This window comes from Eschrichtius robustus, chromosome 6 (genome assembly GCF_028021215.1).
Source record: "Eschrichtius robustus isolate mEscRob2 chromosome 6, mEscRob2.pri, whole genome shotgun sequence".
NCBI lineage: Eukaryota > Metazoa > Chordata > Mammalia > Artiodactyla > Eschrichtiidae > Eschrichtius > Eschrichtius robustus.
Window position 1 is genome coordinate 20,935,334 of NC_090829.1, and position 11,253 is coordinate 20,946,586.

Here is an 11,253-nt window from a genome sequence, read left to right on the forward strand (position 1 = left end):
ACACACTCATTTAAGTCCCAAGGGTGACTTAGATGCTGGGCCCCATCAGCCACTTCTCCAGAGTCGCTCACCTGTCAGGAACAGTGAAGGGCAACTGAACACCGAGGAAACGATGCATGGCTGGGAGCTGGGGATGGCTGCTCAGGGGCTGGAGACCACCTGAGAGGTCAAGAGGCATCAGCGAAGGTCGTTCTGAAAGGTGGGCGCGGCGTAGTTTATATCAAAGGAATATTCTCTCACATTTCTGTGGTGGGGGAGTGGGGTGTCAGACCCAGAATGGTCTGAGAATGGGTAATCATGCATCCTGGGGGCCAACACAGCCCGGGGTATGCATGTGGCCCTAGAGTAATTCTTATCAGTGCCCCCTTTCACTGCTGAAAGTGTCCTGATTTGGATAATAAATTATCCAGTCACCCTCTTCTGAGCCGCAGTCCAGACTTGCTCCACCAGAGCCCGCTACCCTCTGACCGTGCAGGCAAGTTGGGAAGACTCCCTCCCTCCCTGGCAAGGTCTGCTCCTGAGGGGCAACCAGAACCTAGGCTGGTGGAGCTGGTCTGGGAGACTTCCACACATGGTCACAGCACTTGGGAGCCTGGGTAGCACCCCCTGAACCTGGAAGGTAGGGACATGAGGGGAGAGACAGAGGATGGTCCAGTCCTGCTGGCTGCATGGAGCCTGGGCTGGCAGCCAGAGACCTACACTGCTTTGTCACCTGGGTGGGAGTGGAAGATTTTAGCTGAAAGAGATATGAGATACTGGTCTGGCTTAACTTTTCCATTTTCCTGAAAATAATGAGAGCAGTAATCATGACCACCTTTAAATAAGTCCCAAATGAGGACTAGACATATGTGTGTGTGTGTGTACAAAATATCTATGTACTCTATATAACATATATACAAAAAAACACATTTCTTTAAATAGTCCAGTGATACGGGGTGAAACAAAGAAGGGAAGGGCCACTTTTCATGTTACAGCACTAGTAAGTGGTCAAGCGGAATCAGACCCAGGTCCATTTGACCTCGGAGCCTATGTCCTTTTGCTATTCAGCCCACCATCCTCTGTGCTTCGGGACCGGCCCACCGCTTGCATGACCCTGCAACCCAGGTTGGGCTTGGAAGATTAGGAGCCAGGGGAGGACGGTCTCGCAGGGGACCTGTCTGTCCGTTGCCCTCCCCCGGCCAGCTCCACCAAGGAAAGGCCAAGCTTGAGGCCACATGAGGGGTTCCCGAGCTGTCTTTCATCCGGTCCCGCGGTTATTTGTTCAGCATGCAGTGCAAATTTCCCTGTCTCAAAACATGGAATCTGGTACAGCTTTGCCTGGATCAATGTCCAAGCCCTTTCAAGTTCTGGAGAAAGTTACTCCTCTCCAAAGTTCAGACCTGCCAGACTCAATAACTCCACAAAAATGCTTGGATGAAAATTGCTCCAAGCAATCCCAGCGGAAAGCCAGCACCTCACCCCTCGTTTAAAGTTATGATCCTTATCATAATTAATTCAATAAAGAAGTAATGTGCTTCAACCTAGGCAGAGAGAATAATTTTCTGTCCTGACTGGTATAAACTTTCAACTAGGGACATTTAAACTCTGGGTCCGAGCTCTCTCAGCAAGTAATAAATTGCAGACCCAGGCAGGGCTGCAGAACCCCGTTTAAACTGCGGTAAATAGGCTGCTATTGAAGAGAGGAAGATTTGGATTCGGGTGGGCAGCTCCAATAAATAGCAGAGTGTTGTTTATAAATCCTGCAGTCCCGGCTGGCCTCTGCCTTGAGATAGGCAGTAGCATTTGCTTGTTGAAAGCACCAGAGCGTTTGATCCTCGCACTCAGAGGATCCACCTTCAGTCTTGAATCTAAAATCCGTTTCCTTCTGTAACTGAAAGGTAGGATTAGCCTGGCTTCTAAACAGACTAACACATTCTTGAGTGGAGATATTGACTTGGAGACCAAGCCAGTCCACCCCGGAGTTGCATTTCCTACTCTTTCCTCGGAGGTGGCAACGATTAAAGTTGCTTTTGGATTTGTTTTGAACACGTTCAGAGTAAATAAGGCTCCTGTATTGTCCCAGAAGCCCATTAGGTTTACAGAAATTATGAGTTTAGCAATCAAAGTCTCTGGAAACAAGTACAAATAGAAGGAAAGTCAGTTTTCATCCAAACAGCTTTCAGATTGCATATGACGGGAAGAGATGAATTCAACATCCATTGTTTTCTGAAAAATAATTCAGGGATGGGGAGGCAGGGCTCTTTAAAGTGATTAAATCTGGGAACATCAAGGAGGTTGTCTGACTCCTATTCTTTCGTTCCTGGCTTAAGATTTTGGATACCTCCTTTGTGAACCGACAGCAAGCATGCATTCCAGAACTCAAGAGGGCCTTTCTCGTCAATTTCGTGGGTTGAAAACAATTGTGTTATCCGCCCACATTCCGCTCCGTCGGCTCAAGCTTGCGCAGAGATGCCCTGTGACAAGGCTCACTGCCGCGGTAACCATTCCAAACCGCGCAGCCTTGCACGGCGCTATATCCAAGACAAATAGCCGGTTCTGGAGAAGTGACTGAGCATACTCACGGATGTTAGCCATCAAAACACACAAAATACACACACTAGACAGCCTACACTCTTTTGATATCATAAAAAATGCGAAGGGCTGCCCCTGGAGAGGGAGGAGAACAGCCTTTTGAAACCTAGATAGATGGAGAGGAGAATCCAGGCAGGAGGATGGGGCAGCTAATTAAATATGTGAGGTCTGGGTACCACCTCTTTACATCCTTTCTGGGGCATGGAGAAATAGAAATAAATACGTGGATGAATAAAATAATAGTAATAATTGCATGCCACAGACGTCGACCATTCTCTGTGGATTTGTAAAGAAACAATATAGTCGTCTTACCTCTATTTGCATCACCCATTCAAGGCACAGAGGGTAAAACTTGAAGCTGAGGTTGCTTCAGATCCTGACACCAAATATTTCTGGTGCTGGTGTCTCAGGGTCTTTTCTTTCCAGTCAATGTTTTTTACGTGAAGAAAACATACAGTTTATGATTTGTAGTGCTGGATACTCAATTAAGAGATAAAAAGAGTAGATGCAGACTACTACATTTAGCATGGGTAAACAACAAGGTCCTAATGTATAGCACAGGGAACTATACTCTATACCCTGTGATAAAGCATTATGGAAAAAAAATATAAGAAAAGAATGTATATATGTGTATATCTGAGTCACTTTGCTGCACAGCAGAGATTGGCAAAACATTGTAAACCAACTATACTTGAATTTAAATAAAAAGATAAAAAGAAGGAACGACTCAACAATAGGTAAGTACTCAAGGCTGCTTATTGGCTGGGTTCTGTTTCTAAGCATCCCACTCTGAGCACTCCAGGCCCTTTTGTGGTCCAGTTGGGTCCCCTAAATGGCTTGGATGTCAGTAGTGTCTGGTGGGGTCTGCGTCCCTGACATTATCTCCCTAATGAGAAATGGCCTTGAAGATTTGGGGGCTTCATCGTTCAAATCTGACCCAGGACTACTCAATGATTTTGAACAAATGCAATAATGAGGCTGAAACTGGGCACAAGTGGGTACCCGCGGGGATGAAAGTGCAGGTTAAAGCAGCAACTGAAATACACAAAGCTGGGGCTCAGTTGCTTTCACGACACACACATTTGAGCCAGCACATTTGACCAACACTCACAACCCCTGCCCGTGCCCCCTCTACCCCCCAATCCCTCTTGGATTGATTAAATTGGCTCAAGATGACACCAATAATTGGCTCAAGATGGGGCTTCGAAAGGCCCAATGATCCATATCTTCACATTCCCTAAAATCAGTCCTTTCAGCTCTGTGTTGGATTTAGGATGGTTTACATTGGCTCCGTCACAAACATTTTAATAAAGTCCCAGAGAAACCGCAAACGGGTGACATCATTGGACGGTGTTAAAAAAAAAAAAGAGTCCCATTTTGTAAGAGAGGCTGGGCCCCCAGAGTGTGATCACGGTCTGTCCGCCCTGTTTGGTCATTCAACAATCATCTGCTGTAATTAGGACCATAATATTTAAAATGGGGTGTGACGGCGGGGGGGGGAGGGTGACCGGCAAAGGACATTAGTTAATAAGTCAAAAACAAGTATGAATATTTTGACATAAAGTAGCCAAGAAGATGAACGACCATAGGGCGGGTGTGCGGCCCCAGGGCTGAGGGGCTCGCAGCCTGGACTCGGTGGTGGTGCTTGGAGCATTGATGTAAGGACAGCCCCGGCGTCCCCTGTCCCAGGACACAGAGACGGATGGGACAGCCAGGTCCTGCAGCCGAGGACTCAAGGGCTGGAGAGGGGAGCAGTTCCGAGCCCAGGGATTCTCATTAGGAGGGCTTCTTGCCGAGGGGTAGGCTATAGGGTATTTTCATTTTCTTCTCTATACTATTCTGTTTACTTACCCTGAACTTCCTCTAAGGGCTTATACTGGTTTTATAATCAGAAAAAATATCAGTGATGCTTTTTCAAAAATTAGTGAAGCAATTTTGATTATGTCCAATGATTATAATTATATATTAGATTGAAAATGTCTGGAATAAAATGTACTATTAATGTTAATGGTGGTTCTCTCGGAGTGGCTAGACCGGGAGAGCCTTTTGTCTTTTACTCTTCTGTGGATTATTTTTGTAGTAGATAAAAAATTTTAAAGGAAAGTGAAACACTGAAATCTGAAGAAAATGAACCTGATTCACTTGGACTTGGATTAAAATATATATGTCCCCCCGTCCCTCTGCAAAAAACACAAGTTGCTGTTTTAACTTTAGTTTTGTATTGTATTTTAAAAACATATTTCACTTGGGTGATTATTAACTTACAAGAAGCAAGATATTTTAAAGTGGCAGAATTCAGCTTCCCAGCTGAGGAAGGGACGTATGCTATCTCTCTGAGTGTCGGGACCACACTGTCCGAGGTGAGTTGCTGTGCTCGTGGGTCCTCCACACCCTGTTGCTTCTCTCTCAGAAAGAGCTGGTGCATTTGATGTGCATCTCCCTGTCAGGCTGCTGGGCTGAATTCATGTCGGAGATTTCCCAGAATAATCGATCCATTATGGCCATCACAATTAATTGACTTTTCTGTGACTCAGGGTCAATCTGATGCCAGAACCTACCTTGATCGCTTTTTTTAGTGAGAGATTTCAGGATTGTTTTGTTTCATTTCCTTTGTAAATGTATCCATAGTCATACGGTTCACACTGGAGGGGGATCTGGGGACCTTAGAGTCCATATAAAAAATAAAAGAGTGAAACGTAGGCTGTATGATGTTTATGTGTGCGTGCCCGAGTGTGTGCCTATGCATGTGTGACTGTTTTGGGTTGTTGTTGTTTTTTGTTTTGTTTTTTTGCATTTTTTTAAATGCATCTTTTAAAGGCCAAATCTGGCCATGCCTGCTTGCTAACGCCATGCCTCACCTGGCTGATTGGGGATCAGGCACATGGAAAATACCTGTTGGTTTAACTAAATACAGTACGCCTAATATGAAATCCCATTCCTCGTGCTAAACAAATGCATGAAATTTGCACAATGCAAACTCACTGCTTTAACTCCTGTTTGACCCCCGAATATTGCTGGGATTATTGTTTCCTTCTTTCTTCCCAGCCTTATTTCTTCTCAGAGGGAAAGTGGAAAGAGAATGGACTCTGGAATGAGACAGACATGAGATGAAATCCCTTTTCTGTTGCAGGCTGCCTAACCTCTCCGAGACACAGCTTCTCTTACCTGTAAAATGGAAACAGCATCCATTTCTGAGGGTCATTTACAAACTGCGTGGCGTGATGGATGTAAAGCACCTAGCACAGGCTGTTTTGTTCAGGTTGACGGAGGAAGGTGAAGTTTAGAGGCAGAGACTTTGTGGCGTAGGAGAAGAGCGTCGGGTGACGATTAAAAAAGATTGTAGCTTTAGTCACAGCTGATTGATTCTGGGAGAGAGAGTCACTACTTCTCTCGGGAACTCAGTTTTCCCACTTATAATATCGGGGAGGCAGAGGTGCGGGGTGTGTGGAGTGGTCAAGAGCCCGGGTCGGGAGCCCAGCTGCCCAGGTTCAAATCCCAGCCACGTGACCATGGGTCACTTCACCGTACTGTGTGAATTTCCTCCTCTGCGAAACAGCGTCGTCGTTGTGAGAATGAACGTGTGGATGTCCTTGCAGCAATGCATCACGTGTGATGAGCGCTGTGTGAGCGTTAGCTTTGCCATTATTCTTACAAGGATGTTCTCTGAGGTCCCTTTTGGCCCTTTTGATTTTTCATTTCTGTTTCCTCTGACCTCAAATTTTCAGGGAAAGGCAGATTTTTATTTTATTCTTCAACATGAAGGTAACTGCAAACATATTGTTGAAAGAAAATAAAAGGTACTTTTCAGGCTTTAGTCTGCAATAACTTAAAGAAAAGGACCCAGAAAAAAAAAAAAAAAAAAAAAAAAAAAGGACCCAGCACTGTCTTGATTCTGTACAAATGTTCGCCTCCTTCAAAGAGGCAAGAAGGCAAGTGCTGCCAGATCTGATTGTGCAGACCCGGAGGATCTGATCGCCCGTCGCTAAGGCTACTAATCAAATTTCCATCCAATATGCTCACGCAGGATTTCCTGATCAAACACTTAAGCCTGCCCCTCTGCACCCCCATTAGCTAACATGTTTTATATGCAGAGGGGTCATCAAAAGTGTAATTGCCTTAAAGAAACTTAATCCTGCATTCTTGTCAACTTGAAGATAGCTAATAATGCTCGCTAGCTGATATTTTTCCAACATCAAGAGCGCACCAGAAATTAGGATTTTGTTCTTAATCTTCCTCGCAGCAGATGTTGAAACCTAGGTGGACGGGCCAGATAAAAAAAGATGAGTTTTCTCTGAAATTAGTTGGCTTTTCTGAGAAAACACATTGCTGCCACACAATGCTAGAAGACTAGAATGGGCTGGGAAGATCCAAACCCAGTGGTTTTTCAGGGTCGATGTAACATTATTCTGGCCTCCAAATTCAGACCTTACACATGAATGTTTATGAGGATATTGCATCCATTTTATGTCTATTAATTTATGTCTAACATGTTGGAGGGCCTGCAAAAGAAGTTTGCTAGATGCCCGATGAGAAAGTGCCTCACAAAGTGAAAGTACAGCACAAGAAAGGAATGATGTGATTATTGATCTCAGTGTTAGCTATTGTATTTAAAAAGGTAATTAAAATTGTGTGATTGATATTAGTAAATTATGTGGATATAATCTAAACATATCAAATGCCTAACGTTTCAGTATATTGCTATGTTTTATGGCTTCTAATATTCTTGTTTGGTCAGTTTATGAGGGAATTATTTTCTTGAAAATTGAATTTTTTTTAAAGTTCTTATTTCACGAAAGTGTTTCTTATATTTGAAGCTGATTTTCTGATTCTATTTCAAATAATCACTAAGTGCAAATGTGTTTTGGGTTATCTTTGCTGTGTTTTCCCCCCTTTTGTTAACAGGTTGAAACTAGCTTTGGCCTGAGAAGCTGTCACGTTTGTCATGTCCATGTGCAGACATGTGTGTCTGCACATGTGTGCTTGCACACACACATACCCGCACGGACACACCGACGACCCTCGTTGGAACTTGCAGTTTGAATGAGAAAGGGCCCCAGTCAGGCTGGGACAAGCAGGTCAGGAAATTTAACCTGACTCTCCCAACCCCAGTCATCATCGGCAGGGTCTGAAAAGGCCAGGTTTGTCAGGACTCAAGGATCCTTGGTGTCTGAGTGGCAAAACCGATTTGAGGTCCTGTCTGTTCTGTCCTAACATTTGCCCGAGACTCCTCTGCATGCACTGACTTTCCCCTCTTCTGTGCACAGTGCCCCGGTGTCTCTTGATGGGGGTACAGGGTGAGTGTGATTACCCCTGACTCCACTCTGGGGTAAGGTCAGGGGTCATTTTCATGGACTTGTTCGATTGCTTTGGGAGGACAAAGAAAATGTGTTCCTTGTGTTTGTGGGGGAGAACAGAGCCTGCCACGAGGGCCTGGGGAAGCCAGTGTGAAACAGGCCCATATAACAAAGAGAGGAATGAATGGGACATGTTTCAGCCATTTGTGGAGATCTAGGTACAAGCCTGTGGGGGAGGGAGTGGTTTTCCTTCTTTACAGATGAAAGATTAAGTGGCTCGTCAATGTCATAAAGGTCTTTAGCAAAACCCGCCCCCAATCCCTAGGATAAAACCCAACCCGAACCCCACCTCTGCAGCCCTTGTTCTGTTCTGTCCACTACTCCACCCTTCCCGCTAAGGAAGCACTTGTGCACTGGCCCCTGCAGGCGACACGCATGCACACACAGTCACCCCAAACGCAGGGCTCCCTAGGACTTCAATGACTGCGCGGTCCGAGCTGTGCAGACAGAAGAGAAAGGACATTTCCCATCTGTCCTAAATACCTCTGGGTGGGACAGCCTGCGAGGAAGTCCTCAGGCATCTCGGCACCAAATGTCCCGGGTGGCCTCGGGGGGAGGCTTGGGAAGAGGGCTTTCCAAATTCCCATCAGCACGTCCTTCTCAACCACCGGAAGTAAAGTCTCAGTAGATAAATACATCAATTAAATAATAAATAAAGAAATAAATTACACTCTAAGTCAATTCCATGTCCTTGCTGAGCAACTTTAGCTCTAATAGAGACAAATCTCCTAGCCACCTCCCCGTCTTCTTAACAAATTTCTGCCCTGATCCTCTTCCGTATAAACATCGAGGCTCCCTCTGCTAACAAGGGTCTAGATTGGCCATTTCAACATATCTCATTAATTCCATACAGTTACTCTGCGTTTTCTCAGGCCCTGATTTAGGAGCTGAGCACACAGAGGTGAACAAGACCTGTCACAGAAGCCACAGGCTTTCAAGGGAGGTTAAATGCTCAGGCAGCCCTCGGGTTGAAAGGGTGGTTAAGATGCTTCCTACATTTGTATTTGCAGAAAAGACATGCTGGTGCTGAGCTACCATGAGAAAGCAATGCTTAGCCCATTTTCATTACAGAACGGCATCTTTCTTTATTCTTCAACATAATCAGGATTTTGAATTGAGCTTAAACCAGGTTGGGTGGGATGACAGAGGCAGAGAAACAGTTCATTTCAGGACAGTTTGGGCTGCTTGTGGAAGACTGGTTGTTACTTGATTGCACTGGATGACCCATGTCTGATTTGAGAAATCAGTCAACAATTTGATATTTTGCTAGTTTAAAAAAAAGGTCCACAGCAGTTGAATGAAAAACTCATTTGATATGTTAAATGCCATGAACGCGGAGAATGTCCCTAAACGTTATGGACCGGCCTCCCCATTTGACAGATGGGAACACTGAGGCCTGGAGGGTAAACGACTTACGTGAAGTGGCAGTGTGAAACGTCAGGCAGCCGATGATGAGTGTTTCTATTACTGGGGCATTTTCCAACGAGTTTATACAGATAGAATGAAATGACCACAAATAGAATGGTCCCAGTTACCTAGGGCAGCCACAGAACTTGACACAGCTCAGGAAGTAATTCCAATGTCAAGAGTTTCACATATTTTTCAACTTTGTTTTACCAAAATGCATCTGCTGTTCAGAAACATCCTCACGTCTTTTAGGAGAAACATCTCTAAAGGACAATGGGAATATTTTCTATTTTTATAATGATGTCTGATCTTTTACCTTTGGGAGATTTGTATTTAAACCAACTCAGCTTGCCAACTTCCCTTAAAGAAAAAGTCATTAAATTTCCAATGGGAAATTTGAGCATAAATGAGAGATTTCAAATGAAAACAGCGAGGAATTCTGCGAAGGCATCTGATCCTGCATCATACTCCCAAATCTTCTTTAAATTAGCTCTATGTCAAAAGGCTATGGGGAAAGACCTTTTCTTTTGTCTGATAAAGGAAAAATTGGAACAATATCGCTTCACTTTAGGATTCAGGCGATCATTTGGTTTCATTCCAAGGGGAGTTTTTTTTTTTTAAACTTTGGTCTGTAACTGCACATGTGTATGACTTTAATCAGTTTCTCCCATAACTTTTTTGCCATGTAAGCTATTCTCTACTTACTGACCTTCCTTCAAATCAGATGGGTGGATCTTGTCTATGATAGGGCATTTAGCTCCATCAGCAGAGAAATATTTTAGTTCAATGTATATAACATTGCTTTGGTAGAAGAAAATAAAGGTTCTTCTGAAAAGGCAGCTGGAGAGCAAGATGAGTTCATTGCCCCAGTGCCTCCTGGAGCTGTTCCTTATCAAAGCATGTGATTCCATATCAAAAAAACGTGACCATGGAAAAACACTTAAAGACCCATGACTCCATTAGAATCTCCTCCAGTTTCACCCATTGCTTTCTTCTAGGATCTCAATGACCAAGATATCTCTTTACGAAGACTTAGAGCCTGAGTCTGTCCTCAAGGGAAGTCCTCCCAGTGAGGCTATGACCCTACTAGCCTGATGCCATCTCCCATCCTAAGATCAGCCTGGCCCCTCAGTCCCTCTAGTGATGTGAGTGTCTCTGATGCAGGGCTCAAGTCAGAGGGGGCAAAGATCTTAGTGTCACAGACTTCCTGGGAACCAAAGACAGGCGAGGTTGCAGCCAAGACATTAGGCCACGTCAGAGACCGTTGTTTCTGGAATCTGTGCTTCATTCCTTCATTCCTCCACTTATTCTATCAACAAACATTGATGAGTACCTACTCTGCGTCAATCCATGCCAGAAACTGGGCCCCATGCTGTGGGTCCTCATGGTGAGTTAGCAAACTCCAACAAGGAATAGATGTCCCAGAATTGAGGGAATGGGCTACCTTCTTTAAGTCCAGGAACTGCCCAATGTCCTTTCCGTGAAGCAGTGCTCTTCCCATCATGTCTGAATCTTAGACCACAGTGAAGTGTTTGGGATTCTTGAACGAGTCGAGAAGTAATGAGAGAATACTTCAGACATTTAGAACAGGACCAAAATTGTTCACTAATTTCAGGTACATTTTCTCAGAAAATTCTCCCTAACAGGAAGAGATGTAGTGGGAGGTGGGTGGGATGGAGCCCAATCCAAATCTTTATGTTTTTTCTTATTAGGGTATTAGTAAGTCTGTTTCTTCTCTTTTCTCCCCTCCCCTCCCCTCCCCTTCTGCCCTCTCTCCTTTTCTTTCTTTTCCTGTTGTGCTCCAGAATGTTTGTCCAGAATGATTTTAACTTGCACTCCAAACAAGATCATCCCTGGGTAACTGTAGCATCTTGGATTCTGGCTTTCAGCATCCTCTGTGGTCCTTTCTGGCCTTTCTCCT